The following is a 15,098-nucleotide window of genomic DNA, read 5'->3' as shown; positions in this document are numbered from 1 at the left end:
AGCCACCAATTGTGCAAGTTCTCCCACTTAAAAAGATGAGAGAGGCCTGTAATATTCATCATAGGTACACTTAAACTATGACAGACAAAATGAGGAAAAAAATACAGAAAATCACATTGTAGGATTTTTAATTTATTTATTTGCAAATTATGGTGGAAAATAAGTATTTAGTCAATAACAAAAGTTTATCTCAATACTTTGTTATATACCCTTTGTTGGCAATGACAGAGGTCAAACATTTTCTGTAAGTCTTCACAAGGTTTTCACACACTGTTGCTGGTATTTTGGCCCATTCCTCCATGCAGATCTCCTCTAGAGCAGTGATGTTTTGGGGCTGTTGCTGGGCAACACGGACTTTCAACTCCCTCCAAAGATTTTCTATGGGGTTGAGATCTGGAGACTGGCTAGGCCACTCCAGGACCTTGAAATGCTTCTTACGAAGCCACTCCTTCGTTGCCCGGACGGTGTGTTTGGGATCATTGTCATGCTGAAAGACCCAGCCACGATTCATCTTCAATGCCCTTGCTGATGGAAGGAGGTTTTCACTCAAAATCTCCCGATACATGGCCCCATTCATTCTTTCCTTTACACGGATAAGTCATCCTGGTCCCTTTGCAGAAAAACAGCCCAAAAGCATGATGTTTCCACCCCCATGCTTCACAGTAGGTATGGTGTTCTTTGGATGCAACTCAGCATTCTTTGTCCTCCAAACACGACGAGTTGAGTTTTATTACCAAAAAGTTATATTTTGGTTTCATCTGACCATATGACATTCTCCCAATCTTCTTCTGGATCATCCAAATGCTCTCTAGCAAACTTCAGACGGGCCTGGACATGTACTGGCTTAAGTAGGGGGACAGGTCTGGCACTGCAGGATTTGAGTCCCTGGCGGCATAGTGTGTTACTGATGGTAGGCTTTGTTACTTTGGTCCCAGCTCTCTGCAGGTCATTCACTAGGTCCCCCCGTGTGGTTCTGGGATGTTTGCTCACCGTTCTTGTGATCATTTTGAGCCCACGGGGTGAGATCTTGCGTGGAGCCCCAGATCGAGGGAGATTATCAGTGGTCTTGTATGTCTTCCATTTCCTAATAATTGCTCACACGGTTGATTTCTTCAAACCAAGCTGCTTACCTATTGCAGATTCAGTCTTCCCAGCCTGGTGCATGTCTACAATTTTGTTTCTGATGTCCTTTGACAGCTCTTTGGTCTTGGCCATAGTGGAGTTTGGAGTGTGACTGTTTGAGAAAGGCTCTTTTAAGGCTCTTTTAAGAGCCATCCACATTGCAATAAGAGTATTCCATTTACTTAGCTATGTCAACAACAGTTATTCAATTCCCAGTTTCTCTCCCTTTGCTTTCTACTTCTCAGGTGAGGGTGTTGTTTAGGTAAGGGTGTGATGTCTGTACAAAAACAAAACAGTCTATTTTAGGTCACCCATATTGACAAAATGTAGAACAATTAGACACCCTATAACCCACACCTACAAACTCATGTATCAATATGATTGATGGATTGTGCAGTAAGCAGGTTCAGGTGTGGCTCCTTCCACCTTCAAAGAATAGGCAAGAGGCCCAGCCATGGAGAATAGTAAGAGACTTCATTATTTCTATAACTATGCTATATTGTTTGTCCTCGTGTGTCTGTGCATGTTTTTCAATATAAAGTACTCTGCAGTCACTTAGTGTGGACACCAGGTGAGGCACACAGATTCCTATTGAACACTGTCGCATGATCAGAGGTGAGTGGTCACTTGGTCAGGTCAACAGAAAGTATTATTAAAGAGATGCTTTACATTGAAATAAAGATAGATGTCGTTGTCCCAGAGTTAATGATCCAAGGTCAGTTTTGCATTTCACATCCTGATGATTATGGTGACTGACAGTGTTATATTTTTAAAAAACACAAGGCTTAAACATGCTATCTCTCTGTCTCCACCTGTCTCTTGTCTGCAGGTATGTTTTGATGTGAGAGAGGATGCCAACCCCCAGTCCCGTCATCGCCACCTCACCCGCGCTTAAGATAACCTTCGGTCCGACTGGGAGCCCAATGCTGGTTGGGAGACACCACTAGACACTATTATATAATTGTGATGAACTGAGAGAATATTAAGGTAGCACTGTGATTCATTAATCATATGCTGTCTTCCCTGCTCCTCTGTTCTTCCCTCTTTCCCTTCCTGTCTTTTACACCTCCCTCACCACCTTCTTTCTTTCTCTGTTTTTATAATGCACACCAGATGTGCATTGAAGTACACATTGAACTTGTATTTATAATATAATATTACAATTATAATATTTATAATGCATGTATTTTGTATTTATAACACTTGGATAATGAACTTCTTTCAATAAAGCATTTCACATTCTCTACTGGTTGAAATTAAGTCTCTCATTTGATGAAATACTACACCAATCCTGAAATTGTTAGATATTACTGCATTGTCGGAACTAGAAGCACAAGCATTTCGGAACACTCGCATTAACATCTGTGTATGTGACAAATAAAATTGGATTTGATTTGATGTTGATCAGATCAATGCAGATTAAGGAAATTAGGTATTGAGGTGAACTGGTTTGAGTATTTACATGATGCATCGAAAGTGTAGTGTACTGTTTTAAACTCTATTTCTGTATATATGAATTACAAATCAGCCTTTAACTAGTTAAATCATGTTTCTAGTCAATTGCATAGTTACATTGTGTAACTATTGATGTCCCAGGAGCAAGATTGGTCAACACTGTTGAAGTGTATAATTGTAATACATACATGCAGACACAGCATCATTCAAAGACTGGAAAGACTGGAATTGGATACTCTTGGTATTGGATATGACTGAAAAATAATCTCAAAAACATTCATACATGAACTGCACCTTTATTTGCCAAGGTAGAACACATGATCAGTGAATATACTGAATGTACAGGCTACAATGTGGGGATCTCATGCATAGTAATAACTACATGTTTAATACGACTTGCATGCTTGGCACAGACTTATATTATATTCTACTCCATCCATAGGCTTTTAATGTCATTCAGACAGTTTTGAAGTTGATACAACTGGTTATGATAGCTGAGGTTACTAGCTAGGTTCTGAACTAATATGTATACCAAACATTTGGGTCCATACACAGATCAACTACATAGCTAGCTACACATCCATAGGGATACTGTTACGATTAATAGGAGTGGTGGTGGGTGGAATCAGGCGCAGAGAGCAGGGTTCAGTCTTTCCTTCAAATTTAATCTCCAGTGCAACAAAAACAGTCACGCCAACACACAGGGCGTATAATAGGTTGCCGGTCCAAACAACAGGACAAAATAGTCCGGAGAAGAAATGTACAATTACTCACACCATCAAACACAGAGTAACACAAAACAAGCCCGCACAAATACCCAGCAGGCCTAGTGCCCTTAAATACCATACAAACAAAAACCTAAATACAAAACAGGTGTACCCAATTACCCAATAACCAAAAACAAACGGAAAGGAAATCGATGGCAGCTAATAGGCCGGCGACGACGACCGCCGAGCACCGCCCGAACAGGAAGAGGCACCGTCTTCGGCAAGGTTCGTGACAGATACAGATATTTTTATCATCTACTGCACAATAAGCAAGAATATAGTTAGCTAGCTACGTTATTTCATCTATCTGCATTGCATGGCAAATATCAGCAAGGCCAGCTTACAAAAATTGTACATTCAATCTGCAGTAAATGCTTTAGCCAGCTAGATTCTTTACATCCACTGTTTCACAAGACGACAGCCTGGTTTGCTGGTTGTTTCAGGAGTCCCTAAAACATTAAACAAATATAATTACAATTTCATACTCATGTTACAACACCCATAAAGCTAACCAGTCAGCTAGCTTTCTATATCGCGATTTTCGTGAATTAATATGATATTTTGGTGATATTTTTCACTGCCTCCCACGCCACCTTCACACTGCCTAAAGGTCCCCCGCCCTTTCCACTTCTCACCGCTTTCCTTCCATTGGAAATAAACGGGAAGCTGTTTTGCACCCCCCGCGGCACCATGTTCTAGTGAACATGGGGCATGAGAGGAGGCAGAGAGTGCAATAAACTTGCCTGAATAACTGGGAATGTAGGCTTATTGGTGGCCACCTCAATTATATGACAACTTGGGCAAATGATTAGCAATGACAAACAGCGCATTTCAGTAGGAGAAGGCCATATTTTCCATTCGTATCTGTTAACGTAGATACATCCTGACAAAATACACCCATTACTGGCCTGCTAAAGTGCCTTTCTGGATGTTGTAAACGGTCGAGAAAAGACCCATAACTGATCCAATAGGTGGCCTAATCAGGGCTTTTTTAGAGGTTATTCAAATGACATATTCACTGCAGTTTACAGCAATTCTGCACTCCCTAGAAAACAATAATACAATTAATTATGGCACCGTATTGTTATAGCCTATGTATGATCATGTTCTTATCCCTAAAAAGATTAGCCAATTGGGGAGCCTGAGGAGAACACACGGTGTAGCCTAGGCTATCTGTCATTTCATAGTCTGTTAAAAAAAACATTATTTCACTGTGTGCATTTATTCGGTATATTCACTGCAGTATTAGGGCTAATATTTAGCAAATTAATGATGGGGTAATATTCATATGCTTTTAACTTAGGCTACACATCTCTAGCATGTCTGTCTTTACTGTTCCCTTTGCGCGATTCCGTACCTGGCCTCTCTGCTACAAACATCTCAGCTACAGCGATTCCTCTATGATTTTGGAGTCCCTGGAAAAGCTAGACCACAATAGCTTGTTGGACACTTTTTTACAAGCATTTTCTTTACTTTTAGCCTATTTGAGGAGAGATTCCCGCTTGCTCTAGCTTGCTGAATGTAAAATACAGCAGCCAAAAGAACTGGTGGGGAGTTTGAAAGAAGAGAGAGAGCGTGCGATGGTCTTATCAAATTGGCCAGTGATGATATTGATAGGATCCAAAGGAATTGACAACCATAATGTCAATAACTAAGTTAGCAATTCACTGTATGACTGTCTACAGTGTTTTCTAATTCTGGAATTGGAATATGACATTGTGTCATAGGCCTACTTGTAGCACTCACAATATTATAATTGCTCAGCAGATTTGATTCAATATTTAGGCTATTATTGTATGCAGCTAGTAGAAAAGTACAGCTGTAGGATGTTAATTTGACCAGTTTCTCACAGCAGGAAAATAGTCCTGCAGCAACAGGAAACGTGAATTATTGTGTGGATTATATGTAATGGACATTTTGTTAGGGGTTGATACATTTTTTGTTAGGGCAAATCAAGTCTGACATTTGAAAGTGGAAATTACTAACGTTAGAAGGCTTGCATTTTCTACTGTGAAGGACATTTTCTGCAACAACAGGTGATCAAATTAAGATCCCATATCTGTAGAAGCTAAGATATAGTTGACAGGCTACTATGCAGGCCGGATGATATCTGGATTATTATATGACCATAGTAATATAACCGTTGGTGCTACGAATGTTTGTGATAGCCTACACTCATGCTATAGCCACAACCTCCAGCACTCATCCAATGAGACAGCCACCCTCCAGGCCTGTTGGGAACACACTCTGCTCAGAGAGTAGGCTTCTGCTGAGAGAGTAGGCTATCCACTGGGGAATACTAGCAACAATGAGAAAAGTCAGACTAATGAAAAATGTACTCACTTGTTAACAATAATACATTCTTCATTGCACTGTGTGTTGTAGCCTAGGTAGAACTTTCTTGCCTAAGATCCAAACTATTGACAACCATTAGAAAATGGAAATCACTCGCAAACCACTTGAGCAACAAGGCAAGCAATTACAAAAGTGAAGGCTTAACGGCGTTCGTTGTTGAACTGCTACATTTAAATACGAGTTTCTATATTATTTTTCGTTACATGCACATTGAAGTATTATTGCAGTTGTCACTATGACAGTGAACACATCCCGAAAGCACTGAATGGTCTGTGTTACCAGTTACCACCTTATTAATAGGCCTACACATCAGCTACTCTTCCTGGGGTCCAGCACAATTTAGGCAGTTATATACCATTTAAAAAAAACATTACAACACATTTCACAACAGATTTCACAACACATTAAGTGTGTGCCTTCTAGCCACTACTATACTATCACATATCTACAACACAAAATCCATGTGTACGTGTGTGTATAGTGTGTATGTTATCATGTGTATGTGTATGTGTGTGTCTGTGCCTGTGTGTGTCCCTTCACAGTCCATGTTGTTCCAAAAGTATTTTTGATCCATTATTCAAATCTGATTTTACTGCTTGCATGAGTTACATAATGTAGAATAGACTTCCATGTAGTCATGTGGTTCCTTGAGTGGCACAGTGGTCTAAGGCACTGCATAGCAGTGCTAGAGGCGTCACTACAGACCCGGGTTCGATCCAGGGCTGTATCCCAACTGGCCGTGATCGCGAGTCCCATAGGGCGCCGCACAGATGGTAGTACTGTGCGCCTCCCATAGTTTGTTCTGGACTTGGGGACTGTGAAAAGACCTCTGGTGGCATGTCTTGTGGGTTATGATTGGGAGTCTGAGCTGTATGCTAGTAGTTTAAACAGACAGCTCAGTACATTAAACAAGTCAATACTTCTCACAAATACTAGTAGTGATCTATCCTATACTTTGAGCCAGGAGAGATTGACATGCATACTATTCATGTGGAATGCGTTGATCAGTTGATTGACAGGTGAAGCTACTGTAGAACGATATACTTTCCTCTAGCGTAGATGCTCGCCAACGTTTTACAGTTATGTAGCCTATAGTTCATCGTTATAGTTATCCTTGTAGTTATCGTCCTTGGTGTGGATGGCCCTACCAATATTACAAGTTATTTATTGTGTAGGCTGCTATCCTATTAAAATAAAGTGGGGTGGATGGAACAAATTGGCTATGTTACAGATGCAGAATCTTAATCTGATCACTCTGTTGCAGGATTATGTTCCTGCAGTGCAGGAAATGTAAAACTTGAAGTGTTTTTGAGGTTTAAAAGGGCCTCTGAAGTTTGTCATTTCCACTTAGAAATGTCAGACTTGATTTTCCCTTACGGAAAATGTATCAACCCCTGAAAAAATTATCCACATAATAATCTACATTTCCTGTTGCTCCAGAATCATTTTTCTGCCGTAGCAAACTAGCTCAAATTAAGATCCTACATCTGTAGCTACCGCAGGCATGTGATAGGCCTACAACTACCCCGTGGAAAGCAACTCACGTCAGGAAGCAATTCGATACAACATCGTTGCTCTGGTCATTCGCACCGGCTTCGACTTGCCTTGCTTACGCTTCCCGTGGGCAATAGCGTTAGCTAATAATTGGCATGTCATGGTCACATCCAGATGGTGACCAATTTTACAATCACAGATTGATTTTTATTGGGACGAATCTTGTCCTAGAGGCAGAGCTGAGCAATTTCCACTAGATGGGCCAGTGCCAAGTAAAAATTGGCTATATATCATCAAAATTCAGAAATGAAGGGTTAGGCAGTGTGGTTACGGTTAGGGTTAGGTTTAAAATACAATTTTATGACTTTGTAGCTGTGCCCGCTAGTGACCACCCTGCAGAGCTGCCTCCAGTAGGCCTACATGAGTCATCCCAATAAATGCCAAACTGCATTACAATCCCTCGCCCATCAAAACATTCTTGCAGTCAGCATGCCAATTGCACACTCCTTCAAAACACGAGACATGTGTGGCATTGTGTTGTGTTACAAAATTGCACATTTTAGAGTGGCCTTTTATTGTCCCCAGCATAAGATGCACCTGTGCACAATATTTGAGGGAAATACGTTTTTTTTTACGCATATGGAATGTTTCAGGGATCGTTTATTTCAGCTCATGTAACATGGGACCTACACTTTACATGTTGTGTTTATATTTTTTGTTCAGTTTAGTACTCACTCCCTCCCGTACTCAGAGCTGAGCTGATGTAGTCCGTTTAGAAATACGTTCCACCAGCCCAGCCCGCTTCTCTTACAGGCACAGCGGGCCCTGAGGTCTTTGTCTGAGTAGTCGGCTAGCCACAGCGGATCCCTCTCCTATGCAACACTGTTTCATCTGAGAGTTCAGACGCTTTGATTTGGTCCCTAATTGACTTATCTTCCTCATCATTCCAGACGAGTATCTGGCTCCCGTCACCCTGCATCAGCATAAGGCTGCTTGTTGTCTTGTTCTCATCTCCTAAAGCATATGGGAAATCTGCAGGCTTTGAGTGGGATTTGAATATGGTTGGGAAGAAACTTGCTTTTTGAAATGGGGGTCCTGGTGGAGGTGCTGGTGGTGGCAGGTTTGAAGAAGAGGAAGATGATGATGATGATGATAATAATGTTCAAATAAGAAGAAAATAAGAAGACAATCAAATACATTTTGTTTAATAAAATATCACCATAAAAAAACTCTCATCCTTCCCATGTAAGAATCTGACAAGTCAAGCCAGAGGGGAACCAGTTGATCTGAATGTGCATCTGGACACTGTGACAGCTTGATGGAGTGGTTGGCAACAGTGAGGACTTATGGCATCAGATCTCATCACAGATGAGAGATGACAGTGCCACTGGACCGTCCCAAGTCAGACAGGGCACAGAGGGCCACGCAGACGGGACAGCCAGGTCAGCTCAAACCCAAACATTTCTGACCCTCACTCCCATGATGCACCCAAGCCAGAGAGTGGGCGAATGGGAGATGAGACCCATCAATCTGAATAAGGCGGGAGAGATGAGCCACCTGGTGCCATGTGCCACCCTCCAGGTTCCAGCTGCACACGTACCTCATCATCTCATAGCACTGCCCAACCACACATTCTGCAGAGTAATGTCTGCACAGGTCATAGTCTCTACCCACACCTCAGACAGAATATAACAAGCATTTCAGGGAGGCAAAGGGGGAGATATACAGATAGAATGAAAGGGAAAATACGTCCCTAAGCAGAAAGTTAAAAAGAAAGAATCCACCACTACATCATCCAAGACATGTTCGTCCCCTTTGGTTGACTTTAAGACATTCTCTTACATCTGCTATGTTGTCACTCTGGGTAGGAAGAGAAATGACACTCTGAGTTCTGGAGTTTTGAAGATAAGGAGTGGGCCTTTCCATCATCTTTCTGCACAACGCAGTTAATGTTAATCTCATTCATTTCGGTTCCCTTCTCTCTCTTTGAATGTTATGCTGAGAGCTAGGTCTGTGCTGCAACTGGTTATGCGTCCGTCGTGGAGATTTGTTGAAACAAAAAAATATGGAAAAATAAATAAGGAACATTGCGTTTTTCCCAGAGCTGCAGTGGAACAGAGGCAGTTGTCTTGGCTGTTACTCAAATCACACACATATACATACAGTATATTTGGGAGAGAGGGACGTTTCAAGTGGTTCTATTTTCTTCCTGGATAAAATCAGATCTGACACCTCATTTGTATATACTACTTGAATACATATGTCAATCTTACTTGTTAAATTGAAACAACATCAATGTACTCAAGAGCTGTTTGTTGTTTCAGAGCTCTTGCCATCCGCCGACAGCTATGTATAATCTGATAGTCTTCATAACCTATGGGTAACAGCAACAGGCTAAAGTGGACATTTAGAAGAACAATCAATTGTATGCACCAAATAAATAAATGCCTGCATTACATATCTCCCCTTTTTACATATCTCCCCTTTTTTGCACTCAAAACAAACGTATACATACAAACAACAACTTAAAGACAAACACAAAAATGACTACATCTCATGACTACATCTCAACTGCCCAGACCCACATGCTCACACCCCCATCCCTGGTGACTGAATTATTGTTTGCCACCTGGCCTTCAATTGAAACAATTTAGGTTTTTCTTGGTCGCAGTAGCTATTTCAATATATTAAATAATAAATCATTATATTTTCCATTGTGACAAACTTGACTTCCAAGTTTTCAGTATACGTTTTTTTTTAGGTGAGAGATGAGAAGAGTTGTCTGCATTACATAGGCTAGTAATAATGAAAAAAAACATATAAATCCTCCACTATATAAGCACATGAACACCCACTTCCACTAATGTGCACACATCCACACATGGATGCATGTCCACACATATCGTAAGGGGCTGTATGAAATCTATTCTTGCCATGTCCTGTCACTTTGAAATCCCTGATTCCAAAAAATCATTCAGTGCATAAATGGTGATGGCAATTTATAAAGATGTCTTGCCCCCAAGTAGTTAGTTGTCTGTCCTACATTCACAAACAAACACCCTTTCGACATCTTAATTAATATTTTATATACAGTGCATTCAGAAAGTAATCAGACCCTTTCCCTTTTTCCACATTTTGTTATGTTACAGCCTCATAGTAAAATTAATTAAAAAACAAAAAATGTATCAACCTACAAATTGCAAATTTATTTAAAAAAAAACTGAAATCCCTTATTTACAAGTATTCAGAACCTTTGCTATGTGACTCGAAATTGAGCTCAGGTGCATCCTGTTGAAGGAATTGTCCGTAGAGCTCCGAGACATGAGTGTGTCGAGGAACAGATCTGGGGAAGGGTACTAAAACATTCTGAAACATTGAAGGTCCCCAAGAACACAGTGGGCTCCATAGTTCTTAAATGGTAGAAGTTTAAAACCACCAAGACTCTTCCCAGAGCTGGCCGCTTAGACAAACTGAGCAATCGGGGGAAAAGGGCCTTGGTCAGGGAGGTGACCAACAACCCGATGGTCACTCTGACAGAGCTCCAGAGTTCTTCTGTGGCGATAGGAGAACCTTCCAGACAGACAACCATCTCTGCAGCACCTCACCAAACAGGCCTTTATGGTAGAGTGGCCAGACGGAAGCCAATCCTTAGTAAAAGGCACATGACAGCCCGCTTGGAGTTTGACAAAAGGCACCTACAGGACTCTCAGACTCTGAAAAACAAGATTCTCTGGTCTGATGAAACCAAGATTGAACTCTTTGGCCTGAATGCCAAGCGTCACGTCTGGAGGAAACCTGGCACCATCCCTACAGTAAAGCATTTCTGTTTTCTTATTTGGAATCAATTCATACAAAATTATAAAAATCAATTTTCGCTTTGTCATTATGGAGTATTGTGTACAGATTGACTTGTCACGTGTGCTCCCTTTCCGGCCTCTAGGTCATCAGACTGCTCGTTATGGCGCACACCTGTCACCATCGTTGCACGCATCTGCGCATCATCAGACTCACCTGGACTCCATCACCTCCCTGATTACCTTCCCTATATATGTCACTCCCTTTGGTTCCTTCCCCTGGCGTTATTTTTTCTGTTCCTATGTCATGTCTGTGCGTTGTTCGTGTTTTCTATTTTGTATTATGTTGTGTTTATTTATTAAAACACTCCCTCCCTGAACTTGCTTCCCAACTCTCAGCGCACATCGTTATAGAATGACGCCTCACCTAAGGGAAGGATCAGGGAGTGTTTTTTTGTGTCAGGTGGAATGACGTCAGGTCCGGGAGCCGCTACAGGCTTTCATGCCTCAGCCAGATCGCCAGGCTTCCCTGCCTCAGCCGGCTCGTCGGGCTTTCATGCCTCAGCCAGATCGTCAGGCTCCCGCGTCCCAGCCGGATCGCCAGGTTCCCCCGCATCAGCAGGGGTGACCGGTCAGCTCCTGATCCCCGGGATCGTCTTATTGGTTGGCATCCTGCAGCTGGAGCCGCGCACGGGGGAGATGGTCCTGTCACGTGTGCTCCCTCTTCGGCCTCTAGGTCATCAGGCTGCTCGTTACACCTGTCACCATCGTTACGCGCACCTGCGCCTCATCAGACTCACCTGGACTCCATCACCTCCCTGATTACCTTCCCTATATATGTCACTCCCTTTAGTTCCTTCCCCAGGCGTTATTGTTTCTGTTCCTGTGTCATGTCTGTGCATTCTTCATGTTTCTTATTTTGTATTATGTTGTGTTGATTTATAAAAACACTCACTCCCTGAACTTGATTCCCAACTCTCAGCGCACATCGTTACGCCATTTTATAATAAGGCTGTAAGTAACAAAATGTGGAAAAGGGAAGGGGCCTGAAGACTACGACTATGAAGCGTTGCTTATGAGGGACGTAGCAAACAGGCTTGGGCGGCATAAACCGGGATATTTAAAGGTACCATTGTTCTGGTTTTTCAATACCGTTAGAACCGTTTGTACATTTCTATCTAAACCGTTTAAAGAATGTGTTTAGTAAATGCTGTTCACTAAATAACAACGCGAGTGAGGTGAGATCAAATTACAAATGACACTTCGTGTCATATAGCCTACTAACTTTTGGGGTGATAACCTCTTCCACATTTTAGTTAGATAAGAGAGATGGAGAAGAAAAGGAGGGAACATTGTCAATGTTCTGCTGTCCAAAAAAATGCCACTGCCACTTATTGGATACATTTCGGCTTTTAACCCAATGAGAATGTCACATGAGATTTTATTGTGAGTGTAGCGAAATGCTTGTGCTTCTAGTTCCCACAGTGCAGCAATATCTAACAAGTAATCTAACAACTCCACAATAAACACAAATCTAAGTAAAGGGATGGAATAAGAATATATACTTATCAATATACAGTGGGGCAAAAAAGTATTTAGTCAGCCACCAATTGTGCAAGTTCTGCTTACCTATTGCAGGCCCATCAGGAAGTCCAGGACCCAATTGCAGAGGGCGGGGGGGAGACCCAGGTCCTCAAGCTTGATGATGAGATTGGAGGGTACTATGGTGTTGAATGCTGAGCTGTAGTCAATGAACAGCACTCTTACATAGGTATTCCTCTTGTCCAGATGGGATAGGGCAGTGTGCAGTGTGATGGCGATTGCATCATCTGTAGACCTATTAGGGCGGTATGCAAATTGAAGTGAGTCTTTGGTGACAGGTAAGGTGGAGGTGATATGATCCTTGAGTAGTCTCTCAAAGCACTTCATGATGACAGAAGTGAGAGCTACGGGACGATAGTCATTTAGTTCAGTTACCTTTGCCTTCTTGGGTACAGGAACAATGATGGCCATCGTGAAGCATGTGGGGACAGCAGAATGGGATAGGGAGAGATTGAATATGTCTGTAAACACACCAACTAGCTGGTCTGCGCATGCTCTGTGTACTTGTCTATGGATGCCGTTCCAGACATGTGGAGGTCTACAATTTGTCTTGGCTGATTTCTCTTGATTTTCCCATGATGCCAAGCAAAGAGGGACTGAGTTTGAAGGTAGGCCTTGAAATACATCCGCAGGTACACCTCCAATTGACTCAAATGATGTCAATTAGCCTATCAGAAGCTTCTAAAGCCATGACATAATTTTATGGAATTTTCCAAGCTGTTTAAAGGCACAGTCAACTTAGTGTATGTAAACTTCAGACCCACTGGAATTGTGATAGAGTGAATTATAAGTGAAATAATCTGTCTGTAAACAATTGTTGGAAAAATGACTTGTGTCATGCACAAAGTAGATGTCCTAACCGACTTGCCAAAACTATAGTTTGTTAACAAGACATTTGTGGAGTTGTTGAAAAACAAGTTTTAATGACTCCAACCTAAGTGTATGTAAACTTCTGACTTCAAATGTAGGTAAAACAAAAGCAGACACTGAATATCCCTTTGAACATGGTGAAGTTATTAATTACACTTTGGATGGTGCATCTATACACCCAGTCACTACAAAGATACAGCCGTCCTTCCTAACTCAGTTGCCGGAGAGGAAGGAAACCGCTCAGTGATTTCACCATGAGGCCAATGATGACTTTAAAACAGTCATAGAGTTTAACGACTGAAATAGGAGAACAACATGATTTCTTACTTAATTGGAATAGTGAAAAGAAGGAAGCTTGTACTTTATAAAAATATTCCAAAACATGCATCCTGTTGGCAACAAGGTACTAAAGTAATAATGCAAAAAATATTGCAAAGCAATTCACTTTTCGTTGTGAATACAAAGTGTTATGTTTGGAGAAAATCCAATACAACACATTCATTTTCAAGCATAGTGGTGGCTGCATCATGTTATGTGTATGCTTGTTATTGTTAACAACTGGGGAGTTTTTGAGGATAAAAATTAAACTGAATGGAGCTAAGCACATGCAAAATCCTAGATGAAAACCTGGTTCAGTCTGCTTTCCACCAGCTACTGGGACATTAATTCACCTTTTAGTAAGACAATAACCTAAAACACAAGGCCAAATCTACACTGTATACCAAGAACACAGTGAATGTTCCTGAGTTGCAGAGTTCCAATTTTGACTTAAATCTGCTTAGAAATCTATGGCAAGAGTTGAAAATGGTTGTCTAGCAATGATCAACAACCAATTTGACAGAGCTTGACAAATTTTGAAAAGAATCATGGGCAAATATTGTACAATCCAGGCTTACCCGGAAAGACTCACTGCCTTAAATGCTGCCAAAGGTGATTTTAACATGTATTGAGATATTTACTTTTCAATACATTTGCTACAATTTCCACAAACATGTTTTCACTTTGTCATTATGGGGTGTTGTGTGTAGATTAAAAAAAATATACGAAAATGTATTCCATTTCCAACTTAGTCTGTAACAGAACAAAATGGGGAATAAGTCAAGGGGTATGAATACTTTCTGAAGGCACTGTACATATGAGGGCAATGCACGCCAGCACTTTCCCGATTGCATTTTGGCTGTTGAATGGCCTCATGTATGGCAAAGTGTACGGCAACTCCAGATCAGACTGGGAGATTCAGGGTGGCATTTACATTGGATAGGCATCGGATAGGTACAATTCCTATGACATCATTGACGGTCCACTAAGTGGATGGCATTTCTTGTCAAGGAGTGTCAGGTTGTGTTGGTTTATTGTAGTAAACACCTGCCTTATGCACATGTCATCATGTGTGGTTCCATCCACCCTATACACCATAATTTCACCAAGTCAATATATACGGCAACTCCAGGACAGCAAGCCAGGACATGATTTTCTGGAAAAACTAAATGTGCCAGCTCAACCCAAACATCTTTAAGAAGTGCACCGGAACATCACTATGCACATCACAAATGCAGTGTGCCAGCGGAAGGTCATGTCGGATACAGGCAGACATTTTGGACTAGAAATGAATCAAAGCTTACTTCTAAATAACAAGGAG

The 15,098-nt window shown here is 41.4% G+C and overlaps 1 protein-coding gene across 1 annotated transcript in view; it reads right to left on the bottom strand.

Annotated features, from left to right (window-relative positions):
* LOC109898832 (gamma-aminobutyric acid receptor subunit pi-like) overlaps window positions 1-15,098 on the bottom strand; it is an 80,588-nt gene that overhangs the window by 64,269 nt on the left and 1,221 nt on the right. The gene's annotated exons all lie outside the window — the stretch shown is intronic.

Source organism: Oncorhynchus kisutch, linkage group LG11 (assembly GCF_002021735.2).
Source record: "Oncorhynchus kisutch isolate 150728-3 linkage group LG11, Okis_V2, whole genome shotgun sequence".
NCBI lineage: Eukaryota > Metazoa > Chordata > Actinopteri > Salmoniformes > Salmonidae > Oncorhynchus > Oncorhynchus kisutch.
This window is presented reverse-complemented; position numbering and strand designations above follow the sequence as displayed.